Source organism: Prinia subflava, chromosome 1, assembly GCF_021018805.1.
Source record: "Prinia subflava isolate CZ2003 ecotype Zambia chromosome 1, Cam_Psub_1.2, whole genome shotgun sequence".
In the NCBI taxonomy this organism is placed as follows: Eukaryota; Metazoa; Chordata; class Aves; order Passeriformes; family Cisticolidae; genus Prinia; species Prinia subflava.
The window spans coordinates 52,276,037-52,296,660 of NC_086247.1; the positions used below are offsets into that span (position 1 = coordinate 52,276,037).

The window sequence follows — 20,624 nt, forward strand, 5'->3', positions numbered from 1 at the left end:
GAAGCACATTTCCTCCCTTATCTTTTGCTGGGGAGAGTGTTTCTGTGGTTTTCATAGTACTGCTAGACATAGAAAATCCATAGCTTAACTACTCTGACAGCTTAATTGGGAGCCAGGAGGTTCCGTCCTGTTAATGTTTAAATAACAAGAACTGTTGCTGAAGCAGGAGAGATAGGATGGCAGTATTTTCATCAAAATAAATAGCTATATTTAAATAAAGTTATAAATAAAGACAAGAGGGGAAATCTTGCTGCTTATATTTACTCATTTATTCACTGTTATTTTATTAACAAGGAGCACTGTGTAGAACTGAAGCAACGAGAGAGGCTCTTCAGTCTCAAAGTGTCTTTTAGACATTTACTTAATTACACTTAAGTAATCTTCTGCTCTGGATAGGCAAAAGTAATAATGGAATAATTGGGTAATCCTCACTGAATGTAGTGAGTGTAGCTGTTTTTTTCCAAGAAGACAGTTCACCATTTCCATATTTTGCTGCATATGCCTGGAAAACCCTGGTAAAACTCCCTGCCTCTGTAACACAGAGTGTTACACAGGTGCACACACGCATGCATATAGGGTCTATTTTATATGTATGTAAAGTACTGAGGGATTTGTTATTACAGCGTTTTGGCACTACTCAGGTGGCTCAGGTGCTATTGAGCTCACCTTTAAAAGGATGAAGCATGCATTTGTTTCTGAGTATGACTGAGTCCTCACTTAATTACGGACACTGGCATCATCTTATCTGTCTCTTCCTTTATGCTGCTTCAGAAATGGAAAAGGATCCTGACAAGTATTCAAGGAATCAAGTAACACACCCCAGTCCTGTGATTTGATGATTTCTTAAGATTTCTACTTTCCCCAAATGCCTGTGGTACCTCTCATTCCTTTTCTAACTGAGATTGATTTAACCTTCTGTCCCTTGCATCAAAGGCATTTTTGTGCTATGTGTTTTATGTTGTCGCTACCAATACTTTCTTTCCAGACTTTCTGGTCACTTTTTATTCTTGGAAACATGCATTAGCATTCAACAAGACCTAATAATGGTTTGTGCTGTGCCCTCAGTTTCTCAGCAAAAAACCTGCCTTGAATGGCTTGAAAATTTCTGCTGAAATTATGATGGTTATGCCCAGCTGTATCTCTGTGAATATTAAGGTCACACAACTATTCTAGAGTTATATTCTCATGACTATGCTCTTCTCTGAGAAGAGTTTGGATACATATTTGGATACAGGATAACGTTTCCAATGTGCCCTCTTTCACCAGAGTGTGTTGTGGTAGAAGTTCTCTATCAGGCAGTGAAGGAACATTTTCTTGGCTTAGTCTGTTTTGCCCTGCATGTGCTTTAATTAAGACTGTCTCCATAATAATTAAAATAATCCTCAGCAGGGCAAAAATTAGGGCAAGTATCCAACGTTGATATAAAAATGTTAGTACACAAACCTTTCTACATGCTTATCAGCATGCACATGCTTGCACCAATGCAATGCCTTGAGTACCATACTACTCAATGCACAGCAAAAAATCTATGGTATTCTTACAGGGCTTCTTTGTTTGCTGAAAACATGGGTCTTTTCTGACACACTTAACTTCAAACAAATTTTAATGTGGTGTGAATGCTTAGTTTGATTTAAGAACGGCTTGCTTCAGTTTATTTTAAACCCATTCAGCCTTGGGGCTGAGATACTTGGTGACATTACAGCCATTCAATAAACTGTCTTTCAGCAGCTGAGTCCGCAGGGAGACTGAGTCAGGCTGAAAGATGATTAGCCCTGCCTTTGCTCTGGAGAACACCAGTTTACACCGCCTCTTGAAGGGGCTGTGTCTAAGGGCACAGCAGTATGCCTTTGCTGTGCTCCAGGTTAAGAGAGCCTGCATTATTCCCTGCATTCCCAAATCCTGCTCCTGTGTTGCCCATCCCCTCACCTTGTAACTTGTGTAACTCATTCTCTCATTGCTCCTAAACAGGTCTGTAAAATGATGTAATCTGGAGATGGCTTCCCTCTCCACACACACCTTTAATCACCTCAGATGTTCAGCAGCTCGAGCCTGCACCTTGTACTAACCCTTTGCTGTAAACGTCTTGGCCACGCTTTTATTCAGCTGTTCATGGATTATCTAGCTCACATCTTAATTTCAAGAGATGCAACTTGATTAGGGTGTTAAATACATGTAGTTAAATTTACTTTTTACCATGTCCATGCAACAAATATCTCAGTCTCAGGGTTTACCCTATCTAGGGATTATTTTGATGGCTGAAGCAATAACCTGAAGAGATTCTGAAACATTAGCTAAAACCTCTGGTTACATTTTTTTTTCTTTATTAATACAATATTTTTCCTTTCCATTCTGATGCAAGTCAGATGGAGCTTTTGTCAAAGGCAAGTAGATGATGTGAGTTAAAGACTTAAAAAAAATTTAACACATCTTGAGATGCCTGAGAACTGATGAGCAGATTTATGGCAGCAAAACCATGCGGGGTCTGCAGACGCTAAGGTAAAAAAATACAAGCCTGACAGTATTTATGTGAATGTTTCAGATTGGTCAACACACCAAAGGCAGCCCAACCACAGCAGAAAGCAGTGACAGGAGGAATATTTGAAGAAATGAAAACAGACCACTGCCTTTTTCATATTAATAAAGGGCATCTACCTTACAGGCTGTTCAGAAATGTGGGAGGTATATGCAAGTATGAGAGGTTTCTTTTTCTCGCTGTGCACATTAGCTGAGATCATGTAGAAAGGAAGATCTTAACTCATTCCCATCACACCTTATTCTAGGAATGCTTCCCCAAGATCTTCCCATGTATTCATGGCCCAAGATTTCACTGGCTTCTTTGCTGGTGGCAATACCTGCATTTGAGGTGCTCAACTGCTCTGCTCCCCATGCTGTTGCTTAGCCCATTGCAGTGAGGAAGAGGAGGAGAAAAGAGGTGTGAGAACACTGAAATTCACTTTTCTTATAAGTCAGCCCTAGAAGATCCAACTGAAATTAAAGAGCTGCTGTGTAGGAGTCTGATTTCCCCAGACAAATTACTTCGTTGCATGTCTAAGGCAGTGCAAATTGCCCTCTTGCTTTGCCAAACAGAAACCAGAAATTACTGACAGGCTTCTAAGGAAGCTCCTGCTGAAGCATGGAGAGAAATGACAAGCAGGGTTTGGTCCCCTTGCAGCTGGAGATTGGAGGGTGGAAGGAGAAAACCAGCACTCAGCCATTAAAGTAGACAAGTTGTTTGCTTTATTTTGTTTTGATACAAGATATTTTGTACAAGAAAGGCTCTTGTCCCTTGTATTGCTGGTCAAGGTTCCCAGGGGAATTTGAAGGCTTTGGAGACTTCTTAGGCTGGTTGAAGCAGTCTCTGTTTGCTGCTAGGCAGGTAGTGGATCAGGAGGCTGCTGCAGGATTTCCCCACCACAAGGCAGGCAGAGATTAGGAGAGACAAGGTCCCATGGGAACTGATCTGTCAGGAGCTTGTAGCTGGGTTACCAGGCTGTCAGCTAAGCTGCTAAGAGACATCATTACTCCCAGCAGCTGATATACTCTTTCTACAAACTATCTATAGATTATTATATCCTGTTTAAATGGAAGATTTAAGACATCTTGATGCAAACCCTGCAAAGTGAAAATTGCTGCCCTCCATCTCTTTTGTTGAACCCTGTTGCAGGGCTTGTCTCAAGGCAGATGTACTGGCTGCTTTACCCCATATAGATGGCCCTGAAGCACTGCCAGTTTTCCCAGAAACTCCAAAAGCACACATGAAAATAGTCCCTATATGATGTGGCTTGTGGGACAAAACACAGGCACTTTCATATGCATTTGTGTTTGCTTCCCATCCAGGCCTGCATTGGCCTCTTCCCCTGGCACACAGACCATCAGAGAACAGCAAAATGCATACTCTCATCAAGCTGTAAAGATTCCATTACCCCAAGCCCCAGTTTGGGAGAGAGCAAGTCACATTGGCAGTTGAATCAAACAACTATATCTGTGACTTTCCTTAAGCTCAACCAGTGAAAAGACTCACTTAAACTTTCACTCAATCTCATGGTTTCCACCATTTCTCTGTCAGCTTTACTATGAATCACTGAGATTGCAGATTTGAGGCACATTGATATAATCTACTTTCTGAGCTGCTGGGACAGCAAGAGTTAAGAAACTGAGCTGGAAATCCCATGAGATCAGGCTTTTCCAGTGGGAAGATTTCCCATGCTTCCTGCTTTTTGATGTGCTGGAAATACTTTATGCTCGGCCTTTCTTGTGGTATCTTGGCACTACTTCTGTAAATAGTTGAAGGGACATCATCAACATAACAATCATGCTTCTGTCTAAAATGTTTTCCTTATTCCAAGTCACAACTAGAAGAGAAAGAGATTAAGGTCTCTTTCATTCAGGCACTTAAGCATGAACCAGCTAACCAGCTTTCCTAAGTGTCAGTCAGATCATGCTGTAGAAGATGTAGAGTTTAAATTTAGGACTGTATTGACTTTGCTGACAGTGCTGGTAGAGAGGAAGTTTTGACAATTTGTTCCCACTCTAACCTCACCACCATTTGCTATCCTGTTGGTTGGTTGTAGTCTGCAAGTGGTTGTCCAGTTAACCTGATGTCTCTCTCTCTTTTTTTTTTTTTTTTTTTTTTTTTTTTTTTTTTTTTTTTTAATGTGTGTCTGTGTGTGTGCAACAGAGAGAGTTGTTTTTCAATAAGAACAATTTCATCACCCTGTCCTTCCAGTGAGGCTCCAGCAATTACTTTTTGAGCTGAACTGAAAGAATGGCAGCCTAGGGAAAGAAGAAACACTCAAGGCAGGGAAGGGACCTGCAGACAGAACTACTTGGTGTTGCTGGCTGACACTTGGACGGTCTTTAGGCTTTGGACTGAAAACCCTAAGTCCACTGCATATATGCACATCACAGCTCCTCTCAAGTCACGAGCCTGAAGGCTGAAATGAAGTTTCTGCTCTCTGCTCAGAAACCATCCTCTTGTGTTGCACAGCCCACCTGGTATGAGCTGTGTGGTCTTCAGGCAGTAACATTTCTTATTACCTTCATTGTATTTTCAGTAACCACTGAAATGATGCCAACTGCAGGGGCACCAAACGCCTACGGAAGCCCTTAAAAGTTTCCAATGAGAATATGGACTTAGCAAGTGGGTGTTCAGAGCTGAACTGACATTTAGCCAAATTTCAAGGCTGTTTGGAGCCAGTGTATTAGTTGGGCATTACCTTCAGTCTAAAATGAGTCTTGGAGTATGTCTTTTATGAGAGTTATAAGCATTCAAGAAGGTCTGTACTAGCAAACACCTGCTGCTGATAGAAACACTGACTCTGGGATGACATTTCTAGAGTCACTGTCACACTTGTGCCTTGTGCTGAAGAGGAAAACTTCCACACAGGCTGCTTTTAATTTATGCAATGTATCCCCAGAATGTGTAAATGTGCAAACAACTGCTCTCAAATTTCACATGCCATGTCCTCATTTCACTTGCCCCTCCTGTCCCTTCGGTTTCCTCAGCACACTGTGCATGCCCTCTCTTGCAGGTGAAATGCAGACCCTACACGTGCCATAGGCTACTGGGAATGACAGGACACATTCTTCCAGGAATGCCTAATGACTGCTCCAGAGGGTACACTACAGTGGATAAGGACCCATTAGAAGTCAGGAAGTCTCTAATGTATTGTCCTTTTGAATAAACAGCTTTAGATTTTCAGTTCTCCACTTACATTAATCATGCCTGTCATGAGCCACTTGGAGAGCTGCAGCCACCTCAGGGTGGCCTGAAAAGCTTCCTGCTTCACTCAGAGCTCTGCTTCTTCAAGTTTCCCTTCTCACTGTTTGTATGAAGCCTACAGGAGATGAACCAAATCAGATATTTACTTCTTTCACTCAGTAACCAAACCCTCCCCACCAGTGAGGGAGAGGAGGCTGGAGGCAATAAGCATCATCTTACTGACGCTGACTAGCTCTTCTTCCCACATTTTTACTGAAGTCTTCTTAAGCCCTGGATTTTTCCTGTCTCCTAGTATTTTTAAAGGGTTTTAGGAGACTTAGAATATTTTATGATATTTGTTTTTTAAGCTGTTAGCAAATTCACAAACACTGTGATCAATATTAACAAAAATCACTCAGGATGAATGAGCTTCTCTCTGCACAAGCGTATTCTCCCTTCTCAATTCCTGTCAGTTTTGGACTTGAAATGTAATTGGTTTAAATTTTTTTTCTTTATTTAAAAAATATATGAAGAAGCATAATTTTTCAAAACATGACGTTGTTGAACAACAGACAGGACCAGAGAAACTCTACCCTGCTTGAATACAGGGTAATTTGAGTCCACATAGACAAATTATGTCAGTCTAATATTTCTGTGCTGCAAATTTGAAATACTATGGTTTGGACAGATATTTGAATCTTAATGCAAAGTGAGTGCTGCTTAGCCTCAGATTTTGTATCCATTTTTTTTTTTTTTGCACTGGCTTGGAGAAAAAGAATCTGGAAACAGGGATTGTATTCACAATTTTATGACTGAGATCTCTTTCTGCCTTAACTCTCATTTTACCTTCTTATGTGTAAAACCCCCTAGCAAGCAGCTGTGTTCCTTAGTTTATTGAGCTGTAAAATATGTTGGTGACATTCACCTATTCCTGGTGTCCTGAGATGCCTGGAAGGACAGAACTCTTCCAAAGGAAAGATAATGAAGCAGTAAGGCAAGAGAGGCATAGGACTAGCATTGAATTTTAAAAAATAAATTGTAAGCAAATGGAAAATAAAGAATTCTGGATGACCAAGGAGGTTTTAGTGTGCAGGAATGTCTTGCAGGAATCTGCTCTCTGATGAATGCTAATTAATAGTCCTACTGCAGATCTGGCATATCCTAGAGACTAATGCCTAGGAAGTGCTTTTATTTGATGAAGTTTTATGTCTAGCAGTAGAGAAATTAGGTCATTTTTATATGATGTGAGATATATACTAGGGAACAATGATTCTGAAAAAAGTTCTGGGTGTGATGTAGTGACTTAAAGGAACTGTTATGCTCCTGAGGTAGATATCAGGGGTAGAATGTTAATAGCATTCATAATACCACTGAAAAAAACAGGGCTTTCTAACTTAATCTTTTTTTTTTCAAAAACATATTGGCAAATTTATAAAGAGAACTTTATGAGCCTTCAATTTAAATTCTAAAATGAATGATTTAAGGAATCCAGATTTTACTGTGTATTTATGAGAATAAGTTTAGAATTTAAGGAATGGTGTGGTTACACCCTGTATTGCATATGGAGAATGCAGCCAATAACAGTGGGGTTTTTGACTTGTGAGGCAATGGTGGAACATTCAGAAGCAAAAGGATGATGCAGAGGAATACAAAGTGTAAAAATTAGGTAGTTGTTTTACCTGTAATATCTAAATGTAAACCTACTAGGTTTACATTTCTCAATAGGGAAAAAATTCTTGTTGAGACATGACATGTCACTCAACCCAAATATTTTATCTCCTGTAAATATATCATGGATTATTTCATGATATTATGGAGAGGTATAGGGGTGTATTGTTGATAAGTAGATGCTTTAATCAAAATCATAATTATTTTTGGTCTTAGTTGTAAAAGTATGAGTATTCCTTTAAAAATCCTTACTTTTTTTCCATTGCTGATCAGAACAACCTGAAGTTGCCAAAAGAAGTTAAGGCTGTATTTCAGGGTGTTAATGGTTAAATGTAAACAAAATGTCTCTGTCTCTTTAATTTTCTTATATAGCTCTTCATAGAAAGAAGGTTTTTCTCAGGATGTATCTATCCAAATGACTCTCTGTTATGTGGTGCTGTATTTTTAATCCCACAGCATATGGAAAACATTCCCCTGTACGGAAGAGGTATCGTTTTATAAAGTCGAGATTTTGCTTGCCCCGGTGACTCAGAGTCAAAGCAATATCCCTTTTGTGCTTCCAGAGAGTGATGTAATGAAGCAGCCTTGCATGTGCACACACTAAAGCCTGCCTAGGTGCGTGTGTGCTTGCGATTAGTAGCTGCCAGTCCTGACCTCTGCCTTCCCTGATGGATCAGGATCCATTGCTCCCTACCGCAGAGGGCCAGCAGAAGACCTACGTGCAATTTAAGCTTCAGTTCAGTGCAGTTTTGGGAACTTCCATGGGATGTGGGTGGGCAGAAGGTTTTGCTCACTGGGAACATTTAAATTTGAGTTTGGAAACACTTTTAGGAGCCAACAAGTTGTTTTCTTTTAAGCTTTCACAGACCAAGGAACATCCGTCACATAGTTCCATTAGTGATCTGTCAAGTTTTTGTTAAATTGCAACACCTCTTTTAGGAAATTATTAAACAATGATTTAGAGACTAAAGATATGACAAATTTACCACTTTTCTTAATGTCTTTTTCCAATGCGTAATTGACTCCATTTATTTCCACTTTGAATTTTAGATCTATCTTTTAGCCATTGAAAATTAATGCACTTGGCTGACAGCTTGCAGTTTTAAGACTCATCACAATTTTTAACATGTGTCAGAGAAAAAATAACTCAAGAAGTATGAATAACAATCTCTGTATCTCTCTAAATGCTAGTAAAATTGAAACCTTCATACCTTTTACCTACAGTGAGTATTTGAGCTGAAGATAGAAATGCCATCTCTTTGAAGATGGTGGCTCCCTTTAACTTTGGTTTTGCTTGTCTTTCCACATTGCACACCGTGATTATCCATCAACAGCAATGCCAGAGGCTCTTGCAGTTTAGCAGGGGCAGCTCGGGACACGACTTTCATCTTGTTGAAACAAATAGTAATATCAAAGTTCTTACAACCCTCTGAAATACGGCAGAGACTTTGAGGTGAATACTTAGCCACTTGGTTGTGTGTGGGCAGTGCAAACACAGGCTGCAGCAAACAAGAGCCTTCCAGCCTTTCCTTCCAGCTGTCCTGCAGAGGACTGAAAGTTGCGAGCTATTTGCTCATTATTAGAGCAGAGTCACCGGACCAGGGCCTCTTCGTGTTGACTCGCGAAACCCTTTCATGCTTATCAGCGTACAGCTGGATTTCCTCTGCTTTATCACACTACCACTTTTCCTGTATGGCTCTCAGCTTTGTTTGGAGTTCTCTGGGCTTGCTATTATATGCACTTCTCTTTGATGCAACGATAGATCTTGCAACTGAGCTCTGAAAAACGTGCGCCTCTCCTGAGGTCTTGTATAATTGCGGGATCACTCTTATCTCATCAATCTTAATGTTTTCTAATTTTTTTGCCCTGGGGTCTTGTTAGAGGCATGGCATAAGATATCCCTGAAGATTTCCAAATTGTTTTGTTGGAATTCTTTAGAGCTTTTCATGTTGAGCTTTTAATAACGCAAAAGTTTGAGGATGAATGTCTACTCAGTGCACAGTTTCCCTTATAGTAGCTTGTTTTGAAAATGAAGGAAGTATTTTATTCATTAGCGGAAGAACTTTTAATTGTACTTGTTATGATGAGGAGAGGACTCTGGACTGTTTCACATTAATAAAACTCTTTCTCTTACATCAAGATTTCTGCTTGGCTATTCCATGTAGCCATTGTCTCCTGAAGTGGCAAACTTGAAATGTGTACTCCCTTGCGACTGAAATGTTGAGAAAATTGTCCAACATAACCGCTATATACTGCTTTGTAATCTTATGAATAATTTCAGATTGATTGACTCCAGTCTCAAGCTTTGCCTCATTTCTAACAGCAGTATTTCTTGTTTTGCTCCCTGAACTTTAAATGTTTTCCACATGTACTTTATACTTAACTGATTCTTCATTACCTGCAAATGAAGACAGTGGTTCCCATCCATGCAAATTAAGATAAACAATTTCTTTAAGTAGAACCATTTTTATATTTTTTATCAAAGCTGTTTTGAATTCCTGTTTTATTGATATGTTGATGTATTTTTAACCTCTTTTCTCTTCATTGTCTCTTGCTTCCTAGGATACATTGGTGCTTTTATATTGCTGTCTGCCTCTGGTTATAGCAGGGAGCTATAGCAGAAGGGAAGCAGTAACAGAATGAACTGGTGCCTAGACAAGCTCATGAAAAGAATTGTATCTAGGAATGGCGAAATGGGGCCTGCTGTACCACACACTGGAGCTGACAGAGTTGTAGGTCTGAGAACTCTGCATAGTGAGTGCAAGAATGTACTTCCACAAACAAGGCTGCCATTTTTAAAAGGTATGGGCTATTCTGAGATAATGTCAGCCTCTTTAAGAGTCCTCTTTTTTGGAATAAACCTGCAAATGAATAAAATGTACATCTCCAGATGAGGAGATTCTTACAGGTATGAAAGGGAAGGTAAGAATTAGCATGACTGGAAGGTGTACAGTACACTGGTGTGAGTGTGGCTTGCACACAACCTGGTGTTACACCCATGAAAATATGGTGTTTACGGAGTTTCTTCTGCTAAATGTTATTGAGAAAACCCAATGAGAGGTTTAGCTGCTCACAAGAACAAGACATCCCCACCCTCAGGTGTGGATGCCACTGTGGATATTCAAGTGAGACCAAGGGACACCGAGTTTGGCCCTAGAAATGAAGACAGTAGTGCAGTGTCATGCTTCCTCTTTTCTTTCTGAGAAACAAAATGCATTGACGCAGCATTTTTTAGCCCTTAATCATTCTCTCTCCTCCCTCCTGGATAGAGACAAATGCTCGCTATGAATCACTTAGCCCAAGTTAATGAACAGAAAACAGATACAGCTCTCGTGTTGTCCATCTGCAATAGCTAATGGTAGCAAGAATGCTATATACCAGAAATGTCTATGAAGAAATTCTCTCAGTCTTTTTTTTTTTTTTAAGGAATGCATAGCTCCCAACAAGCATGTGTAGAGACAAGGAACATCCAATTTTGTGCTTTCTGGAAACAAAATGCACAGATTGTAACTTAAGGCTGGTTTCTAAATGTGAAGGTCAGGCAGGACTGCATCCTCTTACACACCAAAAGAGAATGTTCAGGGACCTCAGTTTTGAAAGATCAGATTTCACAACATCCCTATTTGTAGAGCACTTACTAATTACTGGAATTATTAATCACAAAGTTAACCAAATGAACCCTGTGGGTAGGCAAATGCAAGAAGTTTTTCTTCATGTATTGTCATCTGGGTCATATCACTGTATCATAGACAGGGAAGAGAAAGGGAAATTTAATCTACAACTTGGCCTTCACACCATTTGGCAGCATATTAAAGTGAACAATCAGTGTAAGTATATTCTATAATTTCAGGCTCCTTGGGTATGATAGACACTTCATGCACAAAGTTTGCTTTCAGCACAATTTTTTACCATTTCTAAAATAAACTCAGTTGCACATTTCAGTTTGTTTAACTGAGATAACATTCAAAGTCATGGAATGAAAGATCCCCTTTGGGCCCTTAGCTGTGGCACTAAGCACTCACTGACCTGCTAGACCATTGAAAGTATTCTCTTCCTCCTTCACAATCTTTCACAGGTCAATATAGACTCTCACATCCAAGCACAGCTAACCTGGAGGACCAAATGCATTATTTACTGTCCTGTGAATAGAACTGCACTCAATATCTGGTTAATATTTGCTATATGCAATGTGGGATATGCTTTTGTGATAGGTGAGAGCTAACAGAACTATTTACAGAGCAGAGGGGGTTAAGTGAGCTGCTATTTTCTTCTTTTCTCTCAGCTAAGGGGGCTATGTTTGCACTCACTGAAATTAAGACATGGTGTGGCCTCATCTTAGTTGGATGGATTAGTTGAGTTTTTATTTGGTTTTGATGGGTCAATACAGACAAAGACCAACCATCCAGTCAGTCTCAAGTGGATGGAAAATAGACATAGGTCCTGTGCACAGCAGTATTTATATGTCACTGCCCAAAAATGCAGGTAGTCAAGAGAGAGACAGTGAGGGAGGGTTAATTTTGCCCTCAACAATGAAGGCATCGAGTTGCTTTTGACAGCTATGTACACACACCAGAACTCCTCTGAGATATTTGGTATTAAAACACTCTAAAGAACATAAAGTTGACCCTAAGTGTTGGCTGAAGAATAATAATTTGTGAGGGACAGGTCTGGAAAATCTGGGGCAAATGCTGCAGCCATGGCCACCCCCCACAGTTACCGAGGGGGTCCATGAGGAGTCAGGGTTGCTCACAAGCCTCCTCTACCATAGTGCAATGGCTGCTGTGTGTATTGTACACGAGCATGAGTCTGGTGATGTGTCATGTGAACACCTCAGCTGGAGCTCTTTGAAGTAAGGAAATTAGACCTGCAGTTGTAGAAGGGACCCTTGTAAATGAAAAACAGTTTTTAAAAAGAGTCAATCTTCTTGCTGAAGAAGTGCTGCACAGGGGGCTGGGAACACTAGCTACCTCCCAGTGTCAGCTACAGGTCATGTTTGACAAGCAGACTGATCTGGTGGATTCCTGATGTCCTGAACTTTTCATCACAACCTTTTACTCAGTTCTCAAAGTGTAGTTTGACAGCTGGACTTATTCATATTGGTCTCATTTTTGCAGTGATCAGAGAGAAAGAACTCAATCATGAGGCACAAGTAGAAATGTTTCCCATTTTAAATGGGGGAATAAGCAACCAGTTTTAGGGAAATATTGTAAAAGCAGATATTTCAGCACTTGTGAAATGATGGTGCTATATGCCAAGAAATCAAGAGAAAGGAAGGATTTCTGTTTTGTCTAAAACTGACATGATTTGAAAGGATTTTAAAGAATCTAATGACTTTTCAGTGACTCTTTCCTCTGTAATTGAGACAGAAGTGTAACTCAATCAGAAGACACTGTTGGTTGGTTTAATGCACGGATTATGGTTTCAGAGAAGCATTTATTTCCCTACACACTGGACATCTGGAAGCATTCCCCTGCCACATTTTATTAGAACATTGAAATCACCTCGTTAAATGATACGGAGGGATTTAGAAAGCAAGGTAATTGTTGGGAGATCAATCACCAATTAAACTTCCCATGCCACTTTAATATGTTCCCATTTACTGCCACAGACACTCCTTCTAATCATTGCCTATGCCATTTAAATGATTTTCATCACAGACTTCCAGGTTTTCTGAGCCTTCTTCTGGTGTAATGACCCCCACAGCATTTTTCTGTCTTTGCTGTTGAGCAAATGAGCTGATCAACAATGAAGTACAAATGACAAATTACAATTTTAATACCCACTGCTGCTTTTCTTTCAAAGATACAATAGTAGAAAAGGGACTGGACAGTAAAATCTCACCTGCTTATTTACATCTATTCTCTCAAATCCTGGAACAGAGTTTTATTTGTGACAGTATACCACAGGCTGGATGAAATGATGAGTGTCCTGCTGTGACCAGGGAATATTTGAGGTGGATAAGAGGGAGTACCCGGTGGGGAGTGGAGCCTGAAAGTGAGTGAGCATTCAGGGAGGAAGATGAGATCCATAGGGGAGAACTGAAGTGCTGAGGGCTGCCCTGGTGAAGGTGTGCACAAATGCTGAGCCAGTATTTGACATCTTGGAGCAAGAGGCTTTTGAAGGAAGATCACTGTTACAGGAACTGAGGGAAGGAGAAGACCATCAGTGCAAAGGGGAAGCTGCTTGGGGGTTTTGAGTAATTTCACTGAATAAGAGTTTTGAGAAAGAAAAAATACAAACCAAGAACCTCACCTGGACTGGCACAAATATCTTAAGGGTCATGGGGAGGACTTGGCACAACTGAAAAAAACATGTTTTCTTGATGAACAGAAAATGTTCTAAAACTGTGCCCTGTATCAACTTTTTTGTTTCTTTGCAGGGAGAACCAAAAAAATGTAATGTCTCTGTGTGGGACTTATGGTCTATGGCAAAGTTTTTTCCACAAAACTATATACAGTTGATATTGTATACCTACATAACTGCATATCCTTCATGGTTTTTTCATGAAGACATGTGTTGGAGAGAACCGTTCATCTGGTTAATATTTATTTGCCCTTTAATCCCCTTTTCTGCCCCACTCCAAACTAATTGTGTGTGCGTTTGTCCCTCCCTTTAACAACCGCAAATAGAAAGCAGACGGGAAGCCAGGAGCTTTGACAAAAAGCAGGAAGAGGAGAAGAAAAAGCCCAGGGAAAATGATAGCCACACATGGCACACTCTGATCTCACTGTAATGAGGAGGCTTGTAAAGACTTGCACTTGTGGGTCATTTACCCGTGCAGTACAGAGTGTTTGCCTTACTTGGTAAACAATGATCACAGCACTCTGCTTTTAGGCAAACAGATTGTGGATATATTTTCAAAACTGAACTTGAATGACTTTAAAAGTGTGTAATAGCTCTCACTGCTTTTCATTTCTTTTACACATAGCTTTTTAAAAGTAGTGTGACCATTGACAGCCCTGGAAGGTAATCTAGGTCACTTTTCCCTTGCTTTGATTTGGGCAATCAAAAGAGATATAGCTCTTTTCCTTGTCCAGCTACCAGCTGTGGAATTTCTCTGTCTCTGAATGTATTTTACTCCAGTTTCTGGTGTTTCTGCCTGGCTCTGCTCTCTTAACTATGACCTCAGCATCACTCTGAGGTGCTCAGCCATTGATGCTGCCCACACGTTGGCTTGCTCCAGGTGCAAGGAGATTGTCTTGCCTGGTGTGGATACCCAGATGGATGGCAGGGGTCCAGTACGGACTCAGGCTCTGCCCCTGGGCTCTTGCCTTGGTTGTAACCAGCTTGACCCACATATAAAGCAAAAGTAAACTTGTACTTGGACATGGTTTATGAAGAGATCAGAGATGTGATCTCTATTGTTTCACCTCCACACAGAGCCACAGAAACCTGCGGGTTGCTGCACAGTGACCTCTTCTAGAAGTTATAGACCAGTACCCGTGCAGCACAATGTGATCCAGGACCCTTCACACAGTTTGGGTAAAGTGACTTTTAATGCTCTCTGTTAGTGACTGCCCTTTGATGTTACTCTTGATGTTTGAAAACTCGATGCTTGTGTTTCTGCTCCTTTGGTCTTTGTGGAAATGAAAAATATTTTACCACTCTTGCAAAATTACGCACTTCAGATGTACTTTGATAATTTTTTGCAGGAGTTTTATGAGCCCTCTCACCAATTTCCAGGGTCCGCAGACTTACTTATCAAGATCCACTTCAAGACCTCAGACTGAAGCCAGCTAAGGCAAATGTGTATTTCTGCAAGATGCTTCATGAGTGCTTCTAGCTTTACCTGAAAACAAAATACCTTGACAGCTTTGCCACTTGTCTAATCTCACACCTGCCCATTCCACAACTAGATTGCTGCTGTCCTCCTGTGGGTCCCCTCTATCCCATATCCTCCCTGGGGAGCATCTTATCCTGCCTTCATCCCCCAAAATCTGACTCCCTGCAGGCCTGACAGGGCAGCAGCCCCTCAGTCCAGCCCCACAGCCGTCATTGTCATGGTGAATCAGCAGCTTGAATACCAGGTCAGTTCTCACTCATGTGCAACTCCTTCTGTCCTGGGGAAGTTCCCAGGACCCAAGCAGTGTCAGTCCTCCCAACTCTGAGGCTCCCTCAGCCAGGGTGTGAGGGCTGCTGACAGCAGGAGGTCACAACAGCAGGGTATCATGCTGCTTACTGCCTGGGAATTTGGTGTAACACGAGGGGTTTGGACAGAAGAGTCATATGCTGTAGGCTGTGGTAATCCTCTGCATTTGGTTTCACATTAATTTTGTACCCTGTGGGGTTTGTTCCGAGTTTCATAGTCACCTTCTGAAAATGAGTGAGTTTTGGCCTTCTACCAGCGAAAGCCAAAATCTCCTTCATCCTCAGCCCAAAGGACTTGGTTGGAAGGAGGGAAGGAGCAGAGGGGGAGGGAAGAAGCAGAGGGCAAGGGAACAGGGACCAGGCTGACCTCCTTTTTCATGTAAGGGGACCAGCTGGGAACACAGACAACCCAACTGCTTCTGAAAGCTGCCTGCTCCCCTTCCCTTTCCAGAAACCCTCTCTGTTCTCAGGAGGGGGAAGTAGCTCTTGAGGCAGCTTCTCTCCAGGCTGGGAGAAGCTGGAGGTCATGTAGTCAGGAACAACTTTGATGCTGTCAGGATGGAGCTGTGAAGCCTTGACCTGTGACTGTAGCCTGCCTCCTAGTCTTCCTGAGATGAAATTGTGATGCGGAGCAACACCAGGAATAACACCAATCATTTAACAGGGGTGTGGACTTAGTACTAGTTTCTAACTCTGACTTATCCCTGACCTGTTTTGTGATGCTGGGAGAGCCAACAGCCTGTCATGAGCCCTGTTATCCCTGAGAGTATTCCCAGGTTATTCCTTGTTTTGCTAGGTGGTGATGAAACCCACGGGATGACTACAGTGCAGGCTTGGGGGGCTGGAATTTCTGAAACAGAGTCTGAAGACTTTGAGGATGGTGGTGGGATTTGAGCAGGTCCTGTCCTCAGCTGGGACTCCATTTCTGCCATTGTCAGCAGAGGAAAGCCACGCTGCATCATTGGAAAACTGCTGAAAATGGCTCTGATAGCCCAATAGAGGGAAAGAGTATTGGACAAAAGGGTGATGCCCAATTTTGGGGCATGGCCGTTGGAAGGAATGCCCTGGCAGTGCTCCAGGCATAAAACCCCACCTTGTCACAGTGGATGCTTTTCATCCAGCCTTTCAGAGACATCACATCAGTTTAGTTTAGTAAATATTTCAACAGCGTTTTGAAGTTCCAATGAAAACAGAGAAAACCTTTGATGTCTACAAGACCCTTTATCCCACGACACGTCTCACTCCGTGCTTTTCAGCAACATTGTTTAGTCAGGGCTTGCTGAGGCCAAAGGGATGCAAGGTGCAAAATCTTAGGCCCACTGAAGTCAGTAGAAAATTTTCCCTGTTATGGTGAGGCCAGGTGCATGCTGAAGTAAGTAAAGACAGCGATTTTAGTTTCTCTGTTTCTCTCATTAAAAAAAAAAAAAAAAAAAAAAAAAAAGAAGAGAGAATTCTGGTCAGAAAACAAGAACCTCTCAAAAAATACCTAAATGAAATGACCATCATGTGTGAGGAATTGTTTTCTTAAATTATTATTAATTTCTTTTTTCAGGAAGGGTTGTCTTGGAGAGAACCAAATTGAGAACTTTTTTTTTGATGGCCAGCCTGGAAATCTGTGCCTCACTGAAGCAGTTGTTACAAGTGCCTTCTGGATGGATGGGCATGGATTTTTCATGTTGGTTTTCCGAACAGAATCTTTTTTAAACAAAAATATTATTCTCCTGCTGAAAATGCATGTTCTGTTATATGGATATTTTGTGCATATTAATCATTCCAGGAAAAATTCCTAACCAACAAGTCTCTTCAATGCCTTACTTATTTTCCTTCTTTGTGTTTTGTTTTTCAAATGTAAATATTAACAGTAATTTCTAGGGCTCACAGGGAGGCTCCTAGGTTTAATAAAGACTGTGTTGTGAGTCTTTGCCATGTTGCATTTCTGCTTGTTTGAAAATATAGTGCAAAACAATTGAGGGCCAAAGAATGCATTGACACAAACTGGGGATTTCTGCAATACCTGTGTAGGTGTTTAAGGGGGAGAACACTGCAGGCTGAAGTTTTACTCAAGTGGATATGTTAGTATATATGCATAATATCTAGTTTGTTTTCTTCTCTATTTTCTCTCTGCTACCCTATCTTTCTCCGTTTCTTAATATTTTGTCAGTGTTTTGTTTATGAATAGCTTTTTCCTTTTTTTGTTTTGTTTTAACCACCAGGATGGATTTTAATTCTCTTTCCTCTTTCTTCCTTTCCTTTTTAATTCCCTTTATCTTCCCATTTCAATTTCTTTCCCTTTTTTTTCCTACTTATGCCTTTCTCTGTGGGAGCTCATCCTTATCCCCAACTTAGTGTGATAACACAGAAAAACACCCCCTTGTTTCCAGAAGCTCCGGTCTGTCTCAGGACAGGCAATACGCTAGACCGGCTCCTGACAAAACATAGCCCTTTTGTTCAGCATGTGTTGGCTCACCCCAGCTGAATGAAATGGCTTTGTTTTAGGTGTAGATAGTAAGCTGGGTCTGCCTGGCAGGTGCATCTTGCAGCCAGTGTCACACTGCAGTAAATTCTGTAATTACAGGTCATGGAGGTGGAGCTCTCCTTTGATGTGACTTTTTCTGTTGTTGCAAGCGGATACAATTTGACTGAGATATCAAATGCAGATAGCAGTAAAAATTTAATTAACAAATCAAAGCTTTTATCTGGGGTTTTAGAACTCAAGCCAACAGGTTTCTTCAATCTAAAGAAATCACCAAGATGGAGGGGGAAAGGCAGTGCCTTTGTAGTGTATACAGCTTACGACTTTTTTTATAATGCTTGCAAAGATAAAGCCTTTTTAACTGTTACTTTCCCTTTGAGAAGCTTTTAGATCTTCCCCAAAAGCAAGGATATTGTTCACTGTAAGCCTAATTTTCATCATTTTAACTCTTCAGTGTGTGTGCATTTTCTCTCATGATACTGCAGATTACTTACCAGGAGAAGACAAAGCATGCTCACACTTGCCTTCCTGCAGCTGGGGTTGCACAGAGCAGCCCACTACTCCAAATTCATGTGCTGGATTGATTATTCCTCCTGTGGTGAGCCAGACAGTGATGGTGTCAGTGGCTTGACATTCCTTCCACAATTTACTTACAGTCCTAACAATGAAAGCCTCGATGAAATGAGGCTGAAATTTGGCTCTTAGCTCCTTCATCTGCAGGGGAAGTAGATGGTCTTCACTTTCAGTGCTTTCTAGGGGTGTTGTCTTGATCAAAGCAGATGGGTCCACATGCTGACTTCCTCAGTTGCCCCACTCATTCTACTGCTAACTGGAACACCAGCAGTCTGCCTTTTACATGTGGTGTGTGTGATTACTGCTGCCCATGAACAGAAATAAATGCCAAAGGGCAAAATACTGCTGCTACTACTACTACTAGTACTAGTACTACTACTACTACTACTACTACTGCTATTGCTACTGCTTCTACTAATCCACATGCCACATGCCTGGTAACACCTCTGCTAGAAGCCACATGTCAGAGCACTCCAAAAACACATAATGAGAGATATATGGATAATCAGAGCATGTTGCAACCTCTATCTCAGTAAATACGACTGCCTTGCATTTTTGGGCCAGCTCTTTCTCAAAAGTTATTACCAAGGGTGTGTACAGACCAAAGTTATAAACTTCTAACTGGAGTCAAAAAAACCCAAAAAACAAAAAACAAAACACAAAACAAAACAAAACAAAAAAAAACAAACCAAAACAAACAAAAAACCCCAAAAAATCCCCCAAAACAAACAAACAAACAAAACCACCCCCCCCAAAAAAAACCCAAAAAACAAACAAACAAAAAAAACCCCAACAAACCAACAACAACAAAAAAAGAAAGAATGAAAAGAGAGAAAAAGGAAAGATAGGTCATCCTTATATTTAAAGTTTGCAAATTAACTTCTTGACATTTGCATTACTAATTTTAGTGCTTTGATAGAAGTACTCTATTACCAGACTTTAAAACCTCAGATGTCCCCTCAAACAGCTAAGGAAAAAAGAAGGAAAGACTTCAAAGTGAATAATTACCTGTTGATGATGTATTATATTTAAAGTCTCTGGCTGTGGATTAAAGCGAGTCCTAGGATTGTTAATAGCCTGCAGTAAACAACTAATGAATCAAAGAAAAGGAACAAAAAGCAGGTCTAGTTGAAGGACATTCCCATTAATACCAAAGGCCAGAGTCTAAGTGTTAAATGTAACACAATAAAATACAGTCATTTCACACTAGAGTGTATAAGAATTTAGAAAAATGGTCACAAGTGAATTATTAGGGACTGTCCTTTGAGCTTTGTTCTCAAAGCTCTTTGATACCATTAACAGTACCAGGTTTTCCAGTCCTCTGTTGGGTTTTTTTGCGGTTAATGTGCAATTTTTATGTTGTATGATGAAGAGGATATGTCTGAATGTGAAGAGCTGTACCTACAGCAGTGATAGAAACAGCAAACTTCCAGAGAGAAGTAAAAGCTCAAAGAAGGATGCACAGAGCAGGAAATGCAGAGAAAACAGCTCTAAATTGGATAAATTGGATGTCTACAGGGATCTCTCTGATTTGGAGCTGTTAAGAATCTTGATGAAATAGGAAAGCGAGTGATTTAAAGGGGGTGGTTGGGAGAAATTATCTCAACATACTTCAGCTGAGTAGATGACAGCAGTGCTTCAATCATAGTCCTTCTATCATGGCCCATCTTCTTCCCCCCGGATTAAAACCTTTTAAGCTGCTGGCAGCGTTCACATGGGCAACAGTGGAGGACCCTCATTTCATACTAAGTGGAGACCTGATCTGAGAAGCATTAAAGAGGGAATGTTATTTTCATTTAAATGTGTGGGAATTGAGGTAATTTCAAGGTAATGTACTTTTTGCTCCTTGAAAATAATTTGGGGAGAATTAAAACACAGCAAAAACACTGTGATCTTGCAATGCATTAGGATAATACTGATACATACATACGTGTGTATGTGGGCATGGTGCTAAATGACTTTTCATCTTTTGTCAGATCTAAGCTTTTAAGGCTGCTAGATTTTTTCAGGGTTTAGGAATTGATTGAAAATAAAGGAAAGCAAAATGTGGATGCTACAAATGCACTGAAGAGCTTGTGGGCATGTCTAATGAGAGTGATTATTTTTAAGACTGAAGAATCA

The 20,624-nt window shown here is 40.7% G+C and overlaps 1 long non-coding RNA gene across 1 annotated transcript in view; it reads left to right on the plus strand.

Annotated features, from left to right (window-relative positions):
• The window catches only part of LOC134550211 (uncharacterized), a 125,438-nt gene extending 108,057 nt beyond the window's left edge, over positions 1 to 17,381 (plus strand). The window contains exons 6-7 of the long non-coding RNA XR_010080278.1: positions 9,932 to 10,171; positions 14,750 to 17,381. This is a non-coding gene — a long non-coding RNA (uncharacterized LOC134550211). The remainder of the gene's footprint in view (positions 1 to 9,931; positions 10,172 to 14,749) is intronic.
• Positions 17,382 to 20,624: the final 3,243 nt, after the last annotated feature.